The following is a 25,932-nucleotide window of genomic DNA, read 5'->3' as shown; positions in this document are numbered from 1 at the left end:
AGGGTATAAAATTTACAAAAAAATAAAATATGTATATCCGATTGTTGGGAAACATCATCGCATGGACATAAACATAAATCCTTCAACCAACAATTCATCACGGGGAATGATAATGTCCTGAAAACTATATTCAATCTAAATCGGGTCAAAAGGTACCGTTCATGATTGGACATATACAGTGAAAGATATGGCTGCAAATTCTCTCCACGTATAATATCCTGGTGGGCAGAAACAGTCTTTTTTCTCGCCTCCTCTATGTTTCTCTTTTCCTTGAGGTGGGTCATACACAAATTTTTCAAATCTCTTCTGGATATGTATTCCATTGATTGTGGATCCTCAAAGTATTGGGGGCAACTTATTTTTTCAAGAAAGTCTCTGACATAGCCTATCCATTTGTAATCCCTGATGTTGTCCAATACCATGATGTCCTTTAGAATGGCCCGATTGACAACACATTCTTCATTTGTCCAGACCCTATGCCAAAGAAGAACTGGCTGAATTCTGATAGTGTCAGTGACATAAGATATTCCCAATTCAGCATGGCATATCATTGTTGCAGTACTTTGGGGTACAGACAGGATGTGACATAAAAACTTATTTTCCAGGATTTGGATTGAAGTGATGTTTGAATAACCCCATAATCCTGCCCCGTAGATGGCTACAGATATACAGGTCGCATTATAAACAGTTAAAATCTCTTTTATAGGTTTTTTACCTAATTTTTTCATAAAACATTTTAGGGCCATAATGGTCTTAGAGAATAAAAGAGCTCTAGCATGAATTGCTGTGGTCCATGAGCCACTTTCATGGAACAATATCCCCAGATAAGGGAAGGTGGGGGTCCTTTCTAAGGGATTGGAGTTTACAAAGATTTGCTTCGCATGCTTGTTTGTTCTGGACCCACAGTACATAGATAAAGTTTTAGAACAGTTGATTTTCAAATCTAAGTCAAGCATGAAAGTGTTAAAGGCTGTAACCAAACTTTGTAAAGCCATTGGGGTGCGCGCCATTAGGACAGCATCGTCAGCGTACATCAGTGCAGGGACAGGCCTACCTCTCACCATAGGCATGTCCCTGCCCTCCTGCACGAGATGCTTCTCCATTCCATTTATATACAGCAAAAATAGAAAGGGGGCTAAGACGCACCCTTGGCGCACACCCCGACCGATCCCAAATTGTCTACTGCATTCACCATTTTTCCCAAATCTGACACTAGCAGTGGCCCCAGAATACAGCTCTCTCAGAAAACATATAATGGCATTGTCTACCCCCAAGTCAGCCATAATTGACCATAACTTAATGTGTGACACACAGTCAAAAGCTGATGATAGATCAACAAATGTGAGGTATAGACGTTGTTTTTTGACCTTTATATACTTCTGTTGCAAGGTGAAGAGATTCAAACCTTGCTCTATGGTCCCTAGACCCTTTTGGAACCCAAATTGAAAGTCACTTAACACCCCATTTTCATCGGCCCAGCTTTGCAGTTTAGCTAAAATCACTCTTCCCAGGATTTTTATAGAAGAGTCCAATAAGGAGATTGGCCTATAGCATGTACAACTTAGCCTGTCCCCTTTCTTAAATATTGGGACTATTGTTGATGTAAACCAGGTAGGTATTGGGCTATTTGCCAAAACGGCATTAAAGAGCTGAACTAACAGTGGCCCCCATAATTCGATGTTAGCCTTATAGAGGTCGGCTGGTATACCGTCTGGTCCTGCTGCTTTGCCCCCCTTAGTCGCCTTTAGGCTTGCTGTAACTTCAGGAAGGGTTACAGTCAGGGTTCTAGATGTGTCTAAATTTAGCAACCCCATCTCCTGGCCTGTTTCAGAGGTTAGATCCACAGCCATATAGAGGGAGGAAAAATGGGCCACCCACTCATCTTCTGCGATGGCAATTTCCATGCGTGCTTTTTGTTCATATAAGAGGGGGGTGTTAATAACCCTCCAAAAAGCAGCCGGGTCCTTCGATTTTGATGCATCGCATAGGTTATCCCATGCCTCCCTTTTTATCGAGGTCTTCCTGTCCCTCAATGCTAGGTTATAGTCCTTCCTTGCAATTCTAATTTGGTTTACGTCCTTTGGTCTATTATGGATTGCATATCTAAGCTTTGTTAAGGCTCTAGTGCACTTCCTATCAAACCATTTCCTATTGAATTTTAGGGAGTTTTTCCTGTTAACCCACAGTGCTTCCTTAATTTTACTAGAAATAATGCTAAAATGGGTTATTATTTCACATTTCTCTGCGTATTCATCTAAACAGATGGAAAAGCTACTCATGCAGTTAGTCAATATTTTATGCAGGAAATCATCTGGGACCAATCTGCTCCATTTAAGGTTGTAACCATTTTGAGCACCCACCCTCACGTCCTGGGCCATTTGGTTCTGACATTCTCTAATATCAGCTACGGCAAATAGGTTTTCCATTTTTAATACCTGTGGCAGATGATCACTCAATGGTAGATCCATGATGTTTGCTCTAATCAATCTGTTCGCAGAGCTAAGTGTGCATAAGCTAAAATCAATAATGTTTGAAGCACCCCGCCCGACAAAGGTTGGGACAAACGTCGTTGTGTGGTGTGCTAATTCGTTTACAAAGCCAAGATTAAAGTTAAAAATCATTTCATTCAATGAGTCGCCTAATAGGGTGTGTTCAAAATGCGTCAAATTGACGTCTTGTTCCAGCATTAAACCACAAATACCCTTTTGACCCTTTTTGCAGAGACTACAATTAAAATCACCCCCCCATAATAACATAACTTCAGCCCTCTTACTCTTGTCAAATTCATCTTGCATTTCTAGGGCCAGTGTATCAAGTACATCCTTAATCATGCTATCTGAACAGTTATTATAGAAATTAAAAAGAACCATCTTTGGACCCTTCCTTGTATATATCACAATTTTTTGGTAGTAGCTGGATCCAGGAGAAAAAACAATTTTATCATATACTAAAAGATTGGATATGTATACAATCAACCCCCCCTTGGGTCTTCCGTATACTCCACCCACCGCAGGGGTAAAATACGTCTTATAGCCATTAAGGTGTATCGGCGTGGTGGCCCAAGTTTCTTGGAGGGCTAGTATTCCCACGTCGGTAATGGCCTCATCCCAGCTTGGATTTGTAATCTTTTGTTTTAACCCAGCCACGTTCCAAAATAATACCGTACAAGAATCTTTATCTACAGGATACATATCTACAGTATCCCCTAATCTGTTGGCCTGGCTCCCTTGTATGTGCTCATTTCCCCCCTGTATTTCTGAGGTTTCCTCATACCCCAGACAGCTTGTAGAATCCAGGTCTACGGGATTAATAGATAGCTGGTCATCTTCCTTACTCTTGGGGAGTCAGTCCACTGCTTCCAAGCAGTCAAACCGATTATGACATGGGAAAAACGGGGGAATTTGCACATTGCCTATCCATCCTGGATCATAGCCCTGTGGATGAAAGTAAGGAGGCCTACCTTTGTGTTTCACAGTGTTCCAGCCATCATTATGCCTCCCATTCCACAGTGTATTTTGGTAGTTATTATCAGAGAACTGGCCAGTATTACCACCATGGCGTCGATTTTCCCTGGTCCAACTCCACCTATTATCCGGTTGTTCACCCTCCGGGTAGAAATAGGATAGTGGCCTAGCCACAACAGACAGACCGTAATTTCTTGGGGGCCTTGATGTAATAAATTCTGCGGTGCGGGGATTCTCAAATGTTATTACCACGCAGTCACCTTGTGTCCTTTTTTTATTATTATTGTACCCCACCCAAGGAGCCCTTTCAACCATAAGGATATTGCTTTTGAAAGCCGGGGGGAGAGGGTAGTTATCATTTAGCCAATGTATGGTTTTATTTACTAGTCCCCCATTATTTTCATATGATTTATCAGCAGGTTGGGGGACTCCAGTAAGGACCACAACATATGTTGAGGCTTCTGGTGGTAAATGTATATTTCTACGTGTCTCCCTCTTTTCTTCATTAACTTTATCCTTAGGAATTTGCGTGGGTGGCGCTGCTTGGTCAATTACGGTAGGATTCTTAGGTGTTGGTACAACTTTTGGAGGTGGGTTAGTGGTGGGTTTTGGGGGTGGATTAGAGGTAGTTTTTAAAGATAGATTGGTATGGCCATCGCTTTTAGCGGTTGTGGGTGGTCTATTCGTAGTTGGTTTCTTTTCAGGAATTTTATTGTTCACATTAAAGCTAGGGGCACTGATATCTTTATGGATATTAGTCAATATTGTTTCCAGACATCGTAGCCTAACCTCAATAGGTTCTAAGAGAATTTTTAGCATTGCAAAGATGTTATTATTAACCATGCTTAGGCTACTGCTGTCCTCGTTCCCTCCAGCTTGATTATCAACTACCCCACTTAGTTCTAAAATCCCTTCCAAGCTGCTATCCAAGATAGTTTCATCTGGCAAACTTAATGTTATGCCCACACTTACCCGGGGGCCACCCGAGGCACCATTAATATTAGTGTGAGCGTCTGGATTTGTGCATACATTTAATAGGGTGGGATCCGGCTGGATTGGGTCATGAGTCTTACCAGTCTGGGCTTTTCTCCCTTTGCGAGTAGTGGTTTTAATCGGCTTTTGTTTACTACTCTTTAGTTTAGGGATTGCCCCCTCCTTCCTCCCCCTTTCTATTATGGTACTATCTGTGGTTTCATTTACTGTTGCCACCGGGCCATTTTCCAGTAACAAGGAGAGATTTGGGGTTGCCTCCAGGCCTTCCTGTGAGGCAGGTAAGTCGCTACCCTGGTCTTTGTGAACCATTACGAGTGACTTTGGGACAGATACGTTATTAGGTGTACAAGCTTGTGCAATGTGACCCAATGAGGAGCGCTTTGCCATGGCTAGGTCTTGGGACACCCTTCTGTCCATCAGTATGATCCCTTCATCAATAAGGGCATGCGTGCGCACTATAAAATCATCTAGGGTGCCTGTTAGTTTCTTTACCCCAGCTGCAGCCATACTTCTAGTCTCTGGGTGATTCATGGCAGGTCCAGTATATGGCACGCTATGCAGATGTATATAGCTTATAATCAATTACCCCGTGCAGCAGGGGTTCAATTATGTGTGGCAGCCAACTTACAGCTTTGCAGTCTTGGTGTCCTTAGGCTGGTCGCAACCGAGCAGGGTGTCTGGCACAGGCCAGGCTCCTCGGGCCTCTGAGGGCCTAAGAGGGCCTGCCCTTTGCCCGGGCTTCGCCCCGGGCGTCCCGCTCGCGTCCCGCGACGCGGGTCTCCTTGCGCCTTTAGCCCCTTCGCGCCCTGTCTGCGCGTCACTCTACGCGCCGCCGCAAGTCCTGCCGGGAGTTGTGGTCCCGGAGCGGCGACGCGGAGTAATGTGGGCAGGTGACTCTTGGCGGTGGCGGCTTCTCCCTCCGTTCGGCGAGTATCAGGTAAGTGGTGCTGTTAGGTTGCGGTCTCCCCCGCTCTGCCGGTCTCCTTGCGCCTTTAGCCCCTTCGCGCCCTGTCTGCGCGTCACTCTACGCGCCGCCGCAAGTCCTGCCGGGAGTTGTGGTCCCGGAGCGGCGACGCGGAGTAATGTGGGCAGGTGACTCTTGGTGGTGGCGGCTTCTCCCTCCGTTCGGCGAGTATCAGGTAAGTGGTGCTGTTAGGTTGCGGTCTCCCCCGCTCTGCCGGTCTCCTTGCGCCTTTAGCCCCTTCGCGCCCTGTCTGCGCGTCACTCTACGCGCCGCCGCAAGTCCTGCCGGGAGTTGTGGTCCCGGAGCGGCGACGCGGAGTAATGTGGGCAGGTGACTCTTGGCGGTGGCGGCTTCTCCCTCCGTTCGGCGAGTATCAGGTAAGTGGTGCTGTTAGGTTGCGGTCTCCCCCGCTCTGCCGGTCTCCTTGCGCCTTTAGCCCCTTCGCGCCCTGTCTGCGCGTCACTCTACGCGCCGCCGCAAGTCCTGCCGGGAGTTGTGGTCCCGGAGCGGCGACGCGGAGTAATGTGGGCAGGTGACTCTTGGCGGTGGCGGCTTCTCCCTCCGTTCGGCGAGTATCAGGTAAGTGGTGCTGTTAGGTTGCGGTCTCCCCCGCTCTGCCGGTCTCCTTGCACCTTTAGCCCCTTCGCGCCCTGTCTGCGCGTCACTCTACGCGCCGCCGCAAGTCCTGCCGGGAGTTGTGGTCCCGGAGCGGCGACGCGGAGTAATGTGGGCAGGTGACTCTTGGCGGTGGCGGCTTCTCCCTCCGTTCGGCGAGTATCAGGTAAGTGGTGCTGTTAGGTTGCGGTCTCCCCCGCTCTGCCGGTCTCCTTGCGCCTTTAGCCCCTTCGCGCCCTGTCTGCGCGTCACTCTACGCGCCGCCGCAAGTCCTGCCGGGAGTTGTGGTCCCGGAGCGGCGACGCGGAGTAATGTGGGCAGGTGACTCTTGGCGGTGGCGGCTTCTCCCTCCGTTCGGCGAGTATCAGGTAAGTGGTGCTGTTAGGTTGCGGTCTCCTGAAGAGTAAGATCCAGACCACTCTACGCGCCGCCGCAAGTCCTGCCGGGAGTTGTGGTCCCGGAGCGGCGACGCGGAGTAATGTGGGCAGGTGACTCTTGGCGGTGGCGGCTTCTCCCTCCGTTCGGCGAGTATCAGGTAAGTGGTGCTGTTAGGTTGCGGTCTCCCCCGCTCTGCCGGTCTCCTTGCGCCTTTAGCCCCTTCGCGCCCTGTCTGCGCGTCACTCTACGCGCCGCCGCAAGTCCTGCCGGGAGTTGTGGTCCCGGAGCGGCGACGCGGAGTAATGTGGGCAGGTGACTCTTGGCGGTGGCGGCTTCTCCCTCCGTTCGGCGAGTATCAGGTAAGTGGTGCTGTTAGGTTGGTAATTTATATCAATTAAAATGACTAATTAACAATAATTATTTCAATTGATCACCTATTAATACTAATTAATAAAAATATTTACAATTAATTATTTAATAATGAAAAAGTATTTAACAATTAGTTGAAATTAAATAAATATAAATAAATGTAATTAATTAATTAATTATAATTTAATCACTTCCCACCCAATTCCCCTATAAACTCACAACCCGCTACAGAAAATAAATTAGTAAAATTTACATAATTACCAATTAATCAATTAATTAAAATTAATTACAATTAAAATGTAATTAATTAACTATTATAAATTAATTAACAATTAATTTAAATTTACTATCAATAAATACATTTAAATATTTAATTAATTATATTTAAAATACTTCCCACCCTATTCCCCTATAAACCCACAACCCGCTACAGAATTAAATTACGCAATAATTATAAAAACAATAATCATTAATAATAATTAATTATAACATAAATAGACACTTTTCACACATATTATACCATAAAAATACACTATAAAAAAAAGATATTATTAAAAAATCGATATTTTTTACTATCTATATTATATACTTCGATATTTTAACTTACTATATTTTTAACAGACGATATTATATCACTTACCTTAAAAACAATATTTTGGTCATCTATATTCTGTCCTGTCGATATTTTGTCCAGTCTATATTTAAAACTCGATATTATGTCCAGTGGATATTTTGGAGTCGATATTATGTCTGTGCACCGGAAAGTAGTGTCTGCTTCCTATGGTTATTCCCACTTTTTTCTTGATGTTACACAGTTTTGACTAGTCTGACTGGGATCCTGCTAATCAGGACCCCACTCTATCTGCTTTCTCCTTAAAATGTTATTCATGTACTTTGGTACACTCCAGATTGGATACTGGGGTACCCTTGTCAGTCCCGAGTATATGGTACACATGTACCCAGGGCATAGGTACCCCAGAGTCCTCCCATGGGCACAAACATGTATTATAGCACCAATGAGAAGACATGCAAAATGGAACTACAGGCCTGCCATTGTAGCCTGTGTAAGATGGTGCATGTACCACTTACAATAGAAATAGGTTTACTATATCTATAGGTCACTACACTTAAAACCTATAAGTCACCCCTATAGCAGCAGGCCTTAACAATCCTGAAGGCAGGGTGCTGGATTTTACGTGAGAGGGTGCCCTTACATAAGCCCCTCTGCAGCCTTCGCAGACCATTCTCTTGGATTGTCTGTGACGCAGCCAGACATATAGGTAGAGGTGCATTAGAACCTCGTGGTAAATGCTGTCTCGAAAACAGCTGAAACAAAACATGGTATCAAACACCTTGGAGAACATCTAATTGGGGCGACCTTTGTCCCCAAAACCAATGGCACTGCCAGTACTGCATTTGCAATTTTTCTCTTTCCTGTTTGTATTTTTCACTTGTTTTTTCAATTCGTTATCCACTCTACAAGAGTGAAAGAGTGGATAACGAATTGAAAAAACAAGTAAAAAATACAAACAGGACAGAGAAAAATTGCAAATGCAGTACTGGCAGTGCCATTGGTTTTGGGGCCAAAGGTCGTCTCAATTAGATGTTGTGAAGTTTTAAACATGCAGTTTGGGCTAAGTACGTCATCAATGAAAATGCACGCAACGATGACCTTAAAGGTATAATAAGGAAAACGTGGGGAAAAAAAATGGTGTGCAATCCATCCCAAATATGATTTATTTATTTATTTATTTATATTCTTCTATCGCGCCTGAATCAGCCCCGAAGGGGTATCTCCGCGCATAGCTTCTGTAGGAAATAAGAAACATACTAGGGCATGACAGTGTAGGAGAGCTGGAGGGAATTAGTCTTGGGTGAAAAGATATGTTTTTAATTTCTTTCTAAAAGAGAGGAGATTAGGAATTTGTCTCAGCTGAGAAGGCAGAGAGTTCCATAGCATGGGGCCTTTGAGTGAAGGGGCCCGTCCTCCCTGTCTAGCTCTCGTCACTCTGGGCACCTGCATCAACATGGTGTTGCTGGAGCGCAAGGCACGTCCAGGAGAATAAGGGACAAATATGTCTTTTAGGTATTTGGGGCCAGACCCATAAATACACTTATGCATTATTCAGCATAATTTAAAGTTGACGCGCTGTCTCACCGGGAGCCAGTGAAGAAGAGAGAGGAGTGGGCGTGAGGGAGTTCGGGGAAGGGCATTCAAGATGAGTCTTGCTGCAGTATTCTGCACCACCTGCAATCTGCACAGTTGTTCTTGATTGGCAGAGATGAGTAGTCCATTACAGTAATCTATCCGTCCGATGACCAGTGCCTGTACCAACGTCTTCCTGTGGATGTCGGGCAGGAAGGGGAAAATGCGTCGTAGAAGTCCGATTACTCGGAAACAAGTACCTGTGACTTGATTGACATGATCTTTTAGTATCAATGCTTGGTCTAGGCGCACTCCCAAATTTTTGATGGTCTGTTTTGGCATGGGGACAGGTCCTAGCTCAAGTGGCCACCAGTCAGGGGACCAAAGCAGGGTGGCCGCTCCAAACAACATGACTTCGGTTTTGGTCACATTGCATTGGAGAAAGTTCTGGGCCATCCAACCTGCCACAGCTCTCATACCATTTTGAAAGGATTGCATGACTGCAGGTGTGATGGTTTGGAAGGGAAACAACAACTGGGATGTTTATCAAACACCTTGGAATCATATCTCCACACTGGTAACCGATGATTCCACTCCTCAGAAGCAAGCTTCGTCGGTCCCTGGTTTTCCCGGTACCAGCCTTCTTGACCCGGACATCGCAAAATAGATGCTGCCGACCAGAGACACATATATGCCTTCCTGCTGCTGAGCCTACATCGAGCAGAGGAAGGCAGCACAATAGGCATCCTGTCGCTGGGAGGTGTGACCACCTCCCAGACAGAATTTAGTGTATTGGAGCTATCTCGGGGAACTGCCCAAGTGCCTGAAAGTCTGCACAAAGGGGCACACCTGGTGTCCTTGTGCATAGTCCAGCTCAAACCAGTTCTGGGAGCCATGGGTTTTAATCTAATTCTGCTGTGATTCCGGTCTCTGTTGGTGTCAATCTGGGCCCCTTGGAAGTGTGTTAGACCTCGAAACACTATACATACTCCCTCGTGGTTTATCTATCTATTATGTTAGAGACTTAGGGCCCGATGTAGGTGGCCCATTACCGGTCGGTAAACCTGAAATTCTGTAAATTTCAGGGTTACCGACTGGTTTGGAACCTTTTCTGATGTAGGGGATGATTCGGCAAATACCGAATCGGTATTTACCGATTCGAATCGTTATTTACAGATTCAGTATCTACTGAATCGGTAAATGGCATGTCGGAAGCACTTTTAAGAGTTCTTATGTGCTGTAAGGATTCGTTATTTACCACCAACTATTACTTGGTGGTAAATAACGAATTTTCAAAACACAAAATTTACAGAGGGTCAAAGGGGTGATAATTTAACGACCTGTCAGCTCATGCCCCAGCACTTAAGGTAAACCACACAAAAAAAAAAAGACCAGGTCCAAATTGATGTGTTTTCCTGATTGGTGCGAGAGGATCACACGGATACGTGTGTGGGGAAGTGTGTTGCGTCACAAAGGGCTAAAAAAGTCCCATCAGACCGCCCTCGTGGCGGCATATCATCATGTGGGGAAAGGGGCAACAGCTCCGTGTACCGCCCGTGCCATCAGAAGATGGTACGGAATTGGAAAACGGTACATATAGCCACAATTGTGCGCAACCTACAATATAAAAAATGCAGTGCTTAAAGAAAAAGTGCTTAGTTAAAAATGACTACCTAGACTGAAAACATTTTTCTTTAAGGATAAGTGTAGGTGTCAAGATTAAAACCCGCGCATGGTAGTCAGAATGTGAGACTACATTATAGCGCTGTGCAGTATTGGTCGACTAGTTTCAGCTAGATGGAGTGTTTCTCCAGCTTTCTTCAGGACCTTATAAGTTAGTTAGCTACTGCAATACAGTGTGAAAAAGTATACAAAAGTGCAAACACATTAGTTTCACGCAACAGCGTACAATGTACTTTGGGAAGACAAATCTCCCAAAAACTTAGAACCTCAATATCCAGTATGGGCAGGAAAGGAATCTTCTTCCCAGCTTTATGTGGGTGAAGACCTCACCTCGCCCGGCAACCGCTCGGGAAATTGAGGCCCCGCTCTATCCGTCGGTGCCCGTCGCTCTCAGTCGAGCGGAAGGGGAGGCCAAATGGCATGTAGGAAGCACTTTTAAGAGTTCTTATGTGCTGTAAGGATTCGTTATTTACCACCAACTATTACTTGGTGGTAAATAACGAATACCTTTGAAAATGCAAATCTGTGCATTTTCAACAGTGCCATTTGGCAGACATACATGCCCTTAGGGCATGTATGTGTGCCACATAAGCACACAAGCACTTTTCAGGGGTGCAACCGGGTATCAATGTAACACCCTGCCACCCTTGAATGTTTCCCTATTTTACAGAATCGGTATTTACCGATTTGGTAATTCACATTCATTCCTATGGGCCTCCAGGCCCATAGAAATGAATAGGAATTACCAAATCGGTAAATACCGATTCGGTAAATACGGAATCATACCGATTCAGTGATACTTACCGATTTTTTTATCTACATTGCATTTCCCGATTCTAAAATACCGAATCGGTAAAATTCAGTATTTTAGAATCGGTAAATTTTCATTACCTACATCTAGCCCTTAATCTCTCCTGGGCTACATAATACACTGAATCACAACAGTGACACTTAACATTTTAATTCTCATTTCTTTTATTATTTCGTTTCTTCATATACTTTATAAAATCTCATTTTTACTTTCTTTTTTCATTCTGTGTTTTTTATATACAAAAAGACTAATTATACAAATATGTACATCACAAAAACAAAAACTTTTCTATAATAACATCAAATATACATAATAAATATTCACATATATTTATTTCTTATTTATTTTATTTCAATATATATAGCGCATTATTACCCGGGGGTATCTAAGCGCTTGTACCAGGCAAACAGACAACTCCATAGAACAGACAGCACCCTTACAACTCTCCCCAGGCTTCTCGAAACAGTATTGTTTTTAGCATCCGATGGAAAGGCATGGCTTGGCAGTTCGGGCTGGACTGTTCCCATGAGGCACAGGGTCAGACTGATTTGCATATAGCCATGTCTGAACTGGGGTGGCAGAGTGGGCTAAAGAACGCTGATGGATAAAACCCAGATCTTTTGACTGGGTGTGAGTGTTTGATTGGTTCAGATGCTACGTCCATCACCACCCCCTTTTGTACCGCTTTGGCCGCCATAAGTGTGGCAGGGTATGCTCAGACGTGAGTCCCTTGCTCACTTTGCCATTGGATTCAAGCAAGCCGGGTTGAAGATGGCTGTAATGCCAGAAACCGGTCCTCGGAAGCTTGTTTCCAGTCCAGGGAAGGCATGGCTTGGCAGTTCGGGCTGGACTGTTCCTATGAGGCACAGGGTCAGACTGATTTGCATATAGCCATGTCTGAACTTGGGTGGCAGAGTGGGTAAAGAACGGTGATGGATCAAACCCAGATCTTTTTACTGGGTGTGAGTGTTTGATTGGTTCAGATGCTCCGTCCATCACCACCCCCTTTTGTACCGCTTTGGCCGCCATAAGTGTGGCAGTGTATGCTCAGACGTGATTCCCTTGCTCACTTTGCCACTGGATTCAAGCAAGCCGGGCTGAAGACGGCTAGAATGCCAGAAACCAGTCCTCGGAAGCTTGATTCCGGTCCATGGAAGGCATGGCTTGGCAGTTTGGACTGGACTGTTCCCATGAGGCACAGGGTCAGACTGATTTGCATATAGCCATGTCTGAACTGGGGTGGCAGAGTGGGCTAAAGAACGGTGATGGATCAAACCCAGATCTTTTGACTGGGTGTGAGTGTTTGATTGGTTCAGATGCTCCGTCCATCATCACCCCCTTTTGTACCGCTTTGGCCGCCATAAGTGTGGCAGGGTATGCTCAGACGTGAGTCCCTTGCTCACTTTGCCACTGGATTCAAGCAAGCCGGGCTTAAGACGGCTGGAATGCCAGAAACCGGTCCTCGGAAGCTTGTTTCCGGTCCAGGGAAGGCATGGCTTGGCAGTTCGGGCTGGACTGTTCCCATGAGGCACAGGGTCAGACTGATTCGCATATAGCCATGTCTGAACTGGGGTGGCAGAGTGGGCTAAAGAACGGTGATGGATCAAACCCAGATTTTTTGACTGGGTGTGAGTGTTTGATTGGTTCAGATGCTCCGTCCATCACCACCTCCTTTTGTACCGCTCTCCTAATTACAGCGGTAAATGAGGCAGATTCTTCCATAGCCACATTTAGTGATGGTGATTGGATACCAGTGTCAGCTGATGCCAAGAGGCTATTGGAGTCCTGGAGGTCTGAAAAAAAGTTTTTGTTGTCGCAAAGGATGATAGTGTTTGGCATCATCACCAGCACAATCAAAACATTTGTGGAGGTGACTCGGGGTCAGAATGAGTTTATACACAGGGTTGATGTAAAGGGTGACATATGGGGCTGTAGTATCATGAGAGTTATTGGAATCGAGGCTGAAGCCAGGGTTGACCTCAGTGTCCAGGTAGAGTGACAGTCGGTATTGGGGACAGATCAACCAGCGGTAGACTGAATTAAAGCCACTTCAGACCTGTAGTCCCTGAAGGCACACTAGAGGGATCCGGAAGGGTACTAAATATGTAGGTCACAGCCTCCCTGAATTCCCTAATTTTTTTGTGGTGTGGAGCTAGGGAAGTTGAGGTGGAGGAGGATTGGAATCAGTTGCTGGGATGGAGACCAGGTTTGCAGTATACAGGGCGTAGCAGGACAACAAATGCTAGGAGTGGTGGGACAAAGGGGAGCCATGTTTGTGCTTCGTATGCCTTTTGGATTTCTTTGACTCACCTGAAGACTTTGATTCCAGTAATGATCGATCACTGGTTTGACCCCACTAGCAGGAGCGCATTTGCGCCTTATACTTTGAGTGGGACTAGGCGTTCTTCAACTTCCGTTGATGCTCCGCAACCTACAGTGTGGTCTTGTGGAGTCAGAACGGCTTTGGATTTATTTTGGCTCACTTGTCACACAACCCTGAATAATGCTTGGAGGCCAGATACGAGAGACTGACCTTGTGAGCGTCCATCACCGACATATGATTGTGGCAGTCCTTAACGGTTTGAACCCAGTCGTCTTTGGAGGCACATTTCCTTGCACACTAGAAAAATGCTTGGAAGAAAACTCTGTCAAGTCTGGCTGGCTCAAGGGATCTGTGTCAGAAGGCAAGGAAAAAAAACTGACGTTGGCACATGGACCTAGCAACTATATATAGAGGCCTAGACGTCCCATCCAGGGCAGGACGGACCTGACGCAGAGCTGCACAACACTACATACCTACATGTGAGGTAGTTGCTAAAATCCTTCCGTATCTAGTCCGGCACCTGGGGAGATTCACAAGGTGAGAAGTCTGTGGTTAAAAGTATCCATCAGAATAATAGTACTCACTGTTTTGAAGAGCACCTCATGAAATATTACAGTACTTCGTGGTTTGCCACCGTAGAAAAGTTGCATTATTTCTTTACAGAAAGTAATTTATATGCCAGTCTGAAAACATTGTGCCAATTGAAACTTAATACCCAGCAGAATAATGTATAAGTCCAATCCCACTAAAGCAGTAACTGACATCCTGTTCTACTACCCTACCAAAACAATTCCAAATTATGCATCTCGGAGGAGCAAATTGCTCAGCCAGAAAGACTAAATTATGGAGCAAGAAATGGCAAATTATGAGGCACATCATTTTGTAGCAGTTTTGCTTCCCTAGTCTGTCATTTTTATGCATAATCACAGTCTGGCTAAGGGCTTCTCCCTCAAGTGTAGCAGTTTAAAATCTAACTATAGCAAGCAGCAACTGATAATTAACCACATAGGGGCCGATTCACAGAACTAACTTAAGACAAAATCCTAAACTTACTACTTTTGGTATTCACAGAAGGCATTTAGTAGTAGTAAAGTTGGGATTTTGTCCTAAGTTTGACTTAAGACAAACTTAAGACAGACTTAGGACAGACTTAGGACAGACTTAGGACAGGCTTAAGACAAACTTAAGACAAACTCCTGACTTTACTAATACTAAATGCCTTCTGTGAATACCAAAAGTAGTAAGTTTAGGATTTTGGCTTAAGTTAGATCTGTGAATCGGGCCCTTTATCTTTGCAAATGGTCTGCAACTGTGTGACAAAAGTTGTTGCACTGTTTTTAGGAAACTTTTATCCATTTAAGCAGAAAATGTAATTGCTAAAATCTGCAAATCATGAAGCAATTTATGTGCAAACTAAGGGAAATCCAAACTACGCAGAAAACGCAGCAGCCGTAGAATAGCATTATTCTAATAACGCAGATCATATGCCATTATGAGTTTACCAGGTTTAGCGACTGAGCCAGGAGAGCTAACATACTACTAATATGACTGTGATAGAAAATCAGCAATTCAATTTATGCCATGGCATTGCTTGTCTTCTTATGGCAGGGTATATATATATATGTATATGCCACAATTATTGTAGGTCTTGAAAAGTATGCCCGGGGTGGTGGTAGTGATGAGAGTAGTATGCTTTATTTCTAAGACTGCTAGCATAACTATTCAAATAAGCTATGATCCTGATTTATGTCGAATTCTACGCGCCTATTTCAATTTGCCCAAATGAGTAAATGTAGACGTTGCTAGAATCTCTATTTTATAATCAAATACATATTCTATTACAAGAGTAAGGTTTTCCCCAGTAATGCATACCTTTAAATGCCAGTAACACTAACACCCAATTAGGTACTTATATGTCTAACTGAGCAGTGTTGGCAGAGGGCTGCTATCTGACCTGGACACTATGCTTCAGCTCTTGTTCCTTTCTTTTACAAATGCTTGTAGTACAATTGGTTCAATGGAAGCAAGTAATGTCTTCTTCCAAATCCCATTAGGATGTCAAATTAAAGCCTATGACTGCAAATGGCGTGCTGAAGACACGGACGTATGTGGCTTGTTGAAGAAGGTATCAGGCTGTGGTATCCTCCTCACATTCTTAAAAAACATACCATTATTTAGGACCTGTCATCTGCCTTGGACTATGTTGGGGCCTCTTGCTATCTTATGCATTCTCCCCACAGTCCTAGGGCTAGATGTAGGTAGGAAAGATTTACCGATTTTAAATTACCGAATTTTACCGATTCGGTAATTTAAAATCGGTAAATCTATGGGTCCGACATGTAGGTATTCCAGATGTGCTGGAATACCGAATCGGATGAATTCGGTATTTACCGATTCGGTAAATACAGAATCGGTAATGCCCATTCATTCCTATGGGCTTTGAAGCCCATATGAATGAATGGGCATTACCGATTCGGTATTTACCGAATCGGTAAATACCGATTCACACAAGGGTGCAGGGGGTGTCACTTTGACACCCTCTGGCACCCCCAAAACAGGCACGGGTGCCATGTGGCAGGCAGACCTGCCCTAAGGGCAGGTCTGCCTGTCACATGGCATAGGTGTGCATGCACACATGTGCTTGCACACCGGAATCGGTATTTTACCATCAAATTGGATTTTATAGTAAAATACTGATTCGTTAAGGCTCCTGGGACTCTGAAGAGTCCCAGCTACATATGGGTGGCTCCGAATCGGTAAATTTACCGATTACTTATTTTACTGAATCAGTAAAATTACCGAATCTGTAATTTTACCGATTCGGTAAAATAATGCCCCCTACATACCATTCGCCTATTTACCGATCGGTAACGGTTGAAAATACCGATTTTCGGCCGTTACCGACCGACCTACATCGGGCCCCTAATGTTCCCTGCTGCTCAGCCAGCGGGTGAGGTCATTGGATGGATGGAATGTTGAGTGTTTGTGCTTGCATGAGTGGACAGTTGGATTGGGAAGGGCTGAGCAACAGGATGCTGCTCCTGGTGGGGCTTTACATGATTTACCTGTAACCTGTTTTAAACCTAATAAACCTACTTCTTTTTTAACTGACAAGACTACATTCTTGATTGAAACAGACTACCTTTCACTGTGCTAAGAAGCATGATGCTTCTGTTGACATCATTGGGCTCATCCATCACAGACACCTGACTTTATTACCCCACAGAGGTATATACTCTCACATCCACAAGACACCAAATCACATGATTCGTTTCTTTGCACTTCTTTTGTGTGTGCCTGTGCACCAGGCTGGTGGCAAAAGGTATCTGTTAAAGCTCTACTCTGGGGAACAGAGCAGGAACCTCTCTACAATGGAGGCATCCAAATAGGTTTGCAGAGACAGAAAGCAGAATTTGCCAAGTGGAACCCAACTATTCATACCCTGGGAATTCATTTCAACAATCCTTTTCTTCTTTTGTGTTATTTCAATTCTTTTGAAACAAAACCACAACTCCAAGAATGCAGTGATTTGGTTTAACAAACAAGAAATGGCGGCAATGTGTTCCCATAACAGGGACGCACCTGACACCCCAAAGTCTGAAGGACTGACTGCGCAAATTGGTCAGTGGTTGAAGATGATGGTTTATGCATCAAGTCCAAAAGATAAGGCTTGGTGATGAGGATACATAATTGTATGATTTTGGCACCTCAAGATATGGTGATTTATGGATAAATAATAAGTCTGTGTGGGTTGTTTTACTAAGTTGTGCTAATCGTCGCTAGAGGCAGTTTGTTTGTACAGCACAACAATAAAATAACTACTATTCATACAAATAACATAGGGGGAGAGATAGGCATCCAATAATGCGGACCAATGGTTCTAAAACGTTTTAGTGCCACAACCCATTTTTCAGAACAAACTTTCATGTCCCACCTATATTTATTGGACATGATAGTTGCTGATGCATGATTGCCAGTTGCCACCTTTGAAGTTAACAGCCTCAGTACTTCTCCCATAGATTTGCACCTAATCAACACAGCTGCCGTTAATGGCCTGTAGAAACTGAAGCTCAAACAGCGCCGATAGACCGCGTGAGACTACTGGTATTTTCAAATAGCGTCCTTGGATTATGCCAGTCAAGATTCACCTACCAGCATACTTCCAACTGTATGGTCCATGAGTCAAACAATGAGGACATGAGCTCCAGCTTCAAGGGGTAACTGGCATCAGCTTCCCCGTCCAGATACCTAGGATAGAACAAAAGCTCAGGGTTCAGGAGCATTGCGGACCAGATTAAAAGTTTAGCTTGGATCTCTGTTATGACCTACTATGGTCGACCCTGAGTCAACGCGAGATGTACGAAGGAACGAAGAGGAGGGAAGGAGCTATCGGAGGCAACAGCGCACGAGCTGCGGATCGCGAACCTGGAGCGACTTGAAGCGACTGAGAGAACCCTGAGAAAGGCCAGGATGCCAGAGCGGAGAGCGGCTGGGAGCAGGTGAGCCGGTTCTGCTTGCTTTGTGTAATTCAGGCTCCCAATATCCCGCCATAAACGGCTTTACGGAAGCGTATACTGAAGCGTCCCCCTCATCTTTCCTCTTCTTCCCTAACTTCCGGCAGCAGGCTGAGCACGCTGAGGACTGCAGTAGAGAGCAGTCAAGGCAGTCGGTGGCACAAGAGTTTAACCGAGGCCTGGCTTGAGGACACTTGGACACCGAATTCGAGAGCTCTAAAGTAGTCTGCATATACTTTGCGTGGGTGGCGGAGGCGGACTTCACTTCTCAGCAGCCTTGTGGACACACATTCCATCCTTCACCAGATGTACCAGGAGGTGCTTTAAAACATTTTTTTTTAAAGAGTTTATTCACATAATCAAGTCATACACAGCTTCTATGCGCCTACAACCCGGAGGCCGGCAGCGTAAAACAATCATAAGGCACTTCCAATACACAGCTGCATCGCCGACAACCCAGTGGCCCGGCAGCGATTCAAAGTGAACAGTGACTGATTTCAAACAGAGCACAATGAAGACAACATAACAATTATCCACTTAGAATGTAATATGGAGAGCAGCCAGAGTGCCTTCTGCGCACTATCCTATTAATCTAATAAACAATTCCCTTAAACCCCCCCCCAATCCCCGTCTGCCTGCAAATACCCGACTCTTGATGAATAGTAAAGCATCGGCATAGCTGGTGTCTTCCCAAGGACAGTTGGAATATGTATTTTATAATATAGTGTACGGTTTCGGGTGTGAGCGTGTGAGACACACCTATTAATTGTCCTGCAACCACCGACCCGCATCTCACGAAGTACTACTAATTGCATGAGTCAGTCAGACCCCTCTTGAACGTGATCCACACCCCCGGCTTCCAACTACGTGACGTATGGGCCCCAAATATCTGAAGTACGGGAACGGGCAGGCAACTGCTCCCAGTACTGTGTCAGTTGATCCTTGCAATAGGTGACCGAGTGCAGCCAACCCTTCACCGAAGGCGGACTAGGTCTCTTCCAGTGAACCGCCACCTGGCGCTTGGCCAACAGTAATAGCATTGCCAGCAATTTACGATTAACCTTCGGTATGTCGAAGACATGACTCAACAATAAAACCAATGAGTGGTATTCGAGTATCAGTGATGTCCCCAATGTGTCTAATTACCTCCGTCCAATATAATGTCAATGGACTACAGGGCCATGCTAAATGCAAAAAGGTGGCATCGCGGTGCCCGCATCGCCAGCAGTTCGTGTCCGTCATCAACCCGATGCGGTGCATCTGTACTGGTGTGCGGTAAACCCTATAAAGAAAATTAAAATGAACCAGTCTAAGTCTGTAATTCGGAGATAAGTACTCCAGTTGTGTACAGCAGTACGTCCACTGCTGGTCCGTGATTGGTGTGCCAGTGTCAGTTTCCCACTCCATGCGGAAGCTGAACGATGCAATGGGGGATGTCCTTTGTGTGTCAGTATAGATGCGTGTGATGAGTTTCTTGGGGGACGGGTTGGATAGGATATTTTCAAGTGCAGCAAGAGTCTGCGGTTCCTGGGGGAATCCTGTGCACCTTGCCCTACAGGCCAACCTAAGCTGATAAAACAGTAACGTGTCTGCTGCTGTAGGTGTCTGCTCTTTGCACATATCCTGTAGTGACAAGAATGTAGACTCCGAATATAAATCACCGCCCACAACCAGCCCATGCGTCGCCACTCGTTTGGCAGTAGCCTTGTCTGTAAGTGGGGTCAGCAGCGGGTTTCCCTCCAGTGGCATAGATGGGGCATACAACTCTGTCATCCCTGCCCGGTTCGCTATTTTACGCCATGCCCATCTGGTCACCTCAACCGTATCTATCTCCTGCTCAGGACGTTTGTATGTTTGATACACCAACACATTCAGTGGGACAGGTGACGCCCGGTTACTTTCTACCTCCACATGAAGTTGAAACGGGGTAGGGTGTTGCCAAAAATGCAAATACTGCGCCTGAGCGATGTATGCAGACAATTCAAAGTCAGGGGCAGCCAGACCTCCCTGTCTAAAAGGCAGCGTTAATAGGTTCCAGGCTACACGCGGTTGTCTGCCAGCCCACGCCAATTCAACTCAACCGTCTGAAAAAATGCACTGTGAGTGGCATTGGCACATTAACAAACAAATATAGCAATTTGGGAAGGATGACCATTTTAATGATGGCTATGCGCCCTAGCTGTGACAAGGGGAGCTTTTTCAATCTCTGTATCTTAATATCTATCCAGTCCATAACTCTTCCAAAATTAGCTAGCCACAGGTCCTGTAGGTTCCGGCTAATAACTATACCTAGATATTTGGTTTCAGATTCCACCCAGCCAAGTGGGTATTCAGTCGTAAAAGGTACCGTCCCATCTGTGAGCGTTAATATAGTAGATTTGGTCCAATTTATTTGAATCCCGGTCAAACCCCCATATCTAATCAGTTCCCTCATTATAACGTCAAAATTGTCCTTGGGGATGGTCACATAAATCGTCATGTCATCAGCATACATAGAGATCAATACACCTCTAGATTGGAATCCTATACTTCTATGGGTATGATGTTGGCGGAGCCTTGCCGCCAATGGCTCGGTCGCGATGGCGAAAAGCAATGGCAACAACGGGCATCCCTGTCGTGTGCCACGAGTAACGCTAAAAGAATCTGACACCTGCCCATTGACGCGTACCCTTGCCACCGGGTTGGTGTATAAAATCTGAATCTGCTGGATAAAAACCGGGCTCAACCCAGCCGAGTCAGCAGCGTAAAGAGAAATTTCCATTCCAATGAATCAAAGGTCTTGGTAGCATCCGATAAGGCAGCCACTGCCTGCACATGGGGAGCCAGGTAATGTAAAACCACAAAGAGCGTCCACAGATTGTGTGATGTCAACCTCCCCGGTATAAAGCCGGACTGATCCGGAAGCGCTATCTGTGGAAGCATTGGCTGCAACCTGTTTGCCAATAATTTCACCTAAATCTTAGCATCTAAATGAAAGAGTGACAAGGGCCTATAGGACTCAGGAGAAGAAGGGTCCTTGTCGGACTTTAGCAAAGTAATGAACATTGCTTCTCTCAAGGTCGGTGGTGGCACACCCGAATCCACCGCTTCCTGGTATACATGGAGCAAGCGATGGGCCAGTATATCGGCGTATTCCTTGTAGAAAGCAGCTGTCAGGCCATCAGCTCCAGGGGCCTTGCCAGCCGGCATACTACCAATTACCTGCTGTTTATCCTCTACCGTTATCGGCAAGTTCATATATGCTCGCGCACCATCATTAAACTAAGCTAGAGCTACTGTATCAAGATAATCTATTATGTCTACTTCTGATGGGCGTACGCAAGAGGTATACAGGGTCTGATAGTATTGAGTCATGGTAGCTAAAATGTCACGCGGCGCCCTGGCCATCTCACCGGTATCTGTCTGCAATTCGGTTATGTACTCAGCACATCTAGGGGCACGCAGTAGTCCCGCCAGCGTCTTGCCAGCCCTGTCGCCCTCCCCATAACGTCGAGCCTGAGCATACTTATGTAGATACTTCGTTTCCCTCTCCGCCTCAATTTGAAAGTCTGTCAATGTCGCTCTTATTTTCGCCGTGGTGGCCGAAGACGGACTGTTCTGGAAGTCGCGCTCCAAATCTCCTATCTCTCGTTCTAATCTGGCTAGCGTGTTTTGTATATCCCTCAGTACTCCTGTCTTTAACGCTATACAGTTACCCCTGACCACCACCTTAAAGGCCTCCCAGAGAGTTCCAGGGGAGTCGACTGAGCCCTCATTCAACGTGAAATAATCTTCTATCTGCTCTCTAAGCTTCTCTCGAAAGACCTAGTCCAACAGTGCAAAGGATGGGAAACGCCATGCAAAGGGCTGAACATACTGCTCTGGGACACGCAGTGATAATACCGTGGGTGCGTTGTCAGAGAGTGTACGGGGGTAATGTGTGGCATCGTTCACCCTAGTGTGGATATCTTTGGATACAAGCCAGTAGTCTATCCTGGACCATGAGCTTCTATGATGTGTGACTCAGGTACCCTCCCTGACCGTTGGGTGTAATGCCTTCCTTGAATCTACCAGGTGATGGTCTTGGATAATATCAGAGAGTAGCTGAGGGGCCCTGGGATGATGAGTTCGGGACACTCCCTCTCTATCTAATGCAGGGGATAACACTACATTAAAAATCTCCTCCCCATAAGAGCGCCACAGGATTAAGCGCTAGTAGTCTATGACTGAGGGCTTGGAAAAACGCTGGACAGTCGGTGTTTGGGGCATAGACATTAACAATCACCGTGGGGGTGTCATAAAGTGTACCTAGTATGATGACAAACCTGCCCTCACTATCCGTAATTACCTGGTGCGTCTTCCACTGCAGACCCCTACTTATAAGTATGGCAAACCCTCTAGAGTAGGTCGATTATCCCGACACTTGTATCTCACCCCCATCTATTATGTTTAAGTGTACAAGTCGCAGTCAGGGGTAGATGCGTTTCCTGAAGTAAGCAGATATCAACATTATGCCTCAGTAAATAGGATTGGACCAGTCTCACCTTTTGGCGATCATTAAGACCTCGAATATTCCAGGACATACATTTTAAGGATGTCATTCTAGAATCTTGTGGAACAGTATTCAGGGTTTATCTCATTTTCATTGCCAAACCACCTTCCATCTGAACCCTGGGATCCGCGACCCCTACAATGATACATAGGTACGCCAGCTACAGACACGATCAGGCGGTACATAGCAGAACAGGCATAGGGAACAGAAACTACACCCCCTCCCCCATCTCCCACACCAACCCCCAATCAGGTTGAGTTTTACCCTCCCACAACTCTCCAAACTGTAAACAAAAGGTCCACAGTAGTGACCTAGTGGGAAGCTTCCCAATGGGGTACATGAGTTAGCAGGCCAAACACCCCCGCGCTTTTGGCAGGGTGGCCGGGTATATAGCGCTCACGTCCTAACTCCCAAATGTGCCTCTGTAAACATAAATCGCTAATCTTACGTCTACTTCAATATCGAACGTTAAAAGAAAAAAAGGGGGGAGGAAGATGGCCCCGACATTTGCAAATTTTGCAGTACCCCACCCTCCCCAATATAAAACCGCACAATATTCACATCAAGCATACAGTACTTATCTACGTGTCACGATCTTCAGATTCTAGCGGTCAATCATTATCACTGAGATTATTGTCAGCACTCCGTTGTTCAGCCTCATCTTGTCGTTCATGTTCTTTCACCAATTGCTTGGCATATGCAAGTGCTGCTTTTGCGTCAGTGAAAAAGGTAGGCTTGCCCCGCCCTTGCACCCTCAGTTTGGCCGGGTATATCACGGAGCATTTGGTGCGATCTGTTGGAAAATCTTTTTGGCAGGAATTAATTCTCTACGCGCGGCCTGAACCTGAAGCGTGAAATCCGGATAAAGTGCCAGATGATTCCCGTCGTATTGAATCTCCCCTCTCTCTCTCTTGCTAATTGTAATATGGTGTCACGGTCCCTGTAGTTCAGGATGCGAGCAAGTACCGGGCGGGGCGGGGCACCCGGACGAGGTCACGGCCCCAGCGTGCAGTGCGCTCTTTCGACCAAGAACATGGCCGACAGCTGCTGACCAAGCAGATCCGACAACATCTTCTCAATATATTTCTCCATATTGGGAATATTCGTAGATTCATCAATTCCAGTAATGCGTACGTTATTGCGTCTCAACCTAGCTTCCAAATCCTCGTTCTTTTGTTGGATTGCGTATAGGGCTCCATCCATGCTTCTCAACTTTTTATCCATCTCCGTCTGGCCTTCCTCTGTTTCGGTCACTCTGGTTTCGAGTACGCCCAGTTTGTCCATCCCTCGAGTTATGCCGTCCATTCTAGCTGCCAGGGTGTCCATTTTGGCATCTATAGCCTGCAGGCTAGATGTAAGATCCTTAAACATATCTCGAATATCCTCAGGTGGCGGCAGGGGCATAGCAGAGTCCACCGATGGGCCCTGCGAGCTGTCTTCAACCTTAGCAGGTTTTGTGTTCTTTTTTTCAAAGTTAAGCCGAGGCTGTCGCGTATCCGGTTTACCCATCCTTGCCTCCGCACCCCCACTGGCACACAGCTGGCGCACAAAACACCCTCCAGCCGCACGCAGTCACCGCGACCCTGAGCCACAAAAGTGGAAGTGCTCTGTGGCAGCATAGCAATATGTCTCTTGTAGCCCAAGCAAATACAGCTCTGCTCCTGCTTTTACGCTGCACTGCGTCTCAATGGTCTCGTGGGCCTGCCTCACCCCCTTGCAGGCTGAAATACAGCGATATGCGTCGGTAGTAGATTGGGAGCGGGACAAGCAACCGCTACACCCCCACTACAGATCTTACTTCGGCCGAATATTGGCCAGGTGCTTAAAGTGTCACAGCTGTATGTGTGAGGCTGTGCAGTTCCCAGCACCGTTGTGGTGTTATAGAGTCAGTGCAGGTCAGGCCTCAATGCGCCGCCGTCTGCGTGACCCGGGCCAGGGGCAGCAATCCGCGCACCCTCTAACAAGCCGTGTCAAGCGACCAAGACACCCCCGTTCCAAGCCGCCTCGTATCTTCTAGGCAGAGGCCAAGGCCGCAGCTTCTCCGCCACTAGCCCTCATACATCAACAGGGCAGCCAAGCGGGACGATCCTTCCAGCGCCATAGTCAGTCCACAGGCCTTTAAACCAAAATGGCGGCTCCGTCCATCACCACCCCCTTTTGTACCGATTTTGGCCACCATAAGTGTGGCAGGGTATGCTGAGACGTGAGTCCCTTGCTCACTTTGCCACTGGATTCAAGCAAGCCGGGCTGAAGACGGCTGGAATGCCAGAAACCGGTCCTCGGAAGCTTGTTTCCGGTCCAGGGAAGACATGGCTAGGCAGTTCAGGCTGGACTGTTCCCATGAGGCACAGGGTCAGACTGATTTGCATATAGCCATGTCTGAACTGGGGTGGAGGAGTGGGCTAAAGAACGGTGATGGATTAAACCCAGATCTTTTGAATGGGTGTGAGTGTTTGATTGATTCAGATGCTCCGTCCATCACCACCCCCTTGTGTACAGCTTTTGGCTGCCATAAGTGTGGCAGGGTATGCTGAGACGTGAGTCCCTTGCTCACTTTGCCACTGGATTCAAGCAAGCCGGGCTGAAGACGGCTGGAATGCCAGAAACCGGTCCTCGGAAGCTTGTTTACGGTCCAGGGAAGACATGGCTTGGCAGTTCGGGCTGGACTGTTCCCATGAGGCACAGGGTCAGACTGATTTGCATATAGCCATGTCTGAACTGGGGTGGAAGAGTGGGCTAAAGAACGGTGATGGATTAAACCCAGATCTTTTAACTGGGTGTGAGTGTTTGATTGATTCATATGCTCCGTCCATCACCACCCCCTTTTGTACCGCTTTTGGCCGCCATAAGTGTGGCAGGGTATGCTCAGACGTGAGTCTCTTGCTCACTTTGCAAATGGATTCAAGCAAGCCGGGCTGAAGACGGCTGGAATGCCAGAAACCGGTCCTCGGAAGCTTGTTTCCGGTCCAGGGAAGACATGGCTTGGCAGTTCGGGCTGGACTGTTCCCATGAGGCACTGGGTCAGACTGATTTGCCTATAGCCATGTCTGAACTGGGGTGACTGGGTGTGAGTGTTTGATTGAATCAGATGCTCCGTCCATCCCCACCCCTTTTTGTACTGCTTTTCTGACCGCAGCGATC

Source organism: Lissotriton vulgaris, chromosome 7 (genome assembly GCF_964263255.1).
Source record: "Lissotriton vulgaris chromosome 7, aLisVul1.2, whole genome shotgun sequence".
Classification (NCBI taxonomy): Eukaryota; Metazoa; Chordata; class Amphibia; order Caudata; family Salamandridae; genus Lissotriton; species Lissotriton vulgaris.
This window is presented reverse-complemented; position numbering follows the sequence as displayed.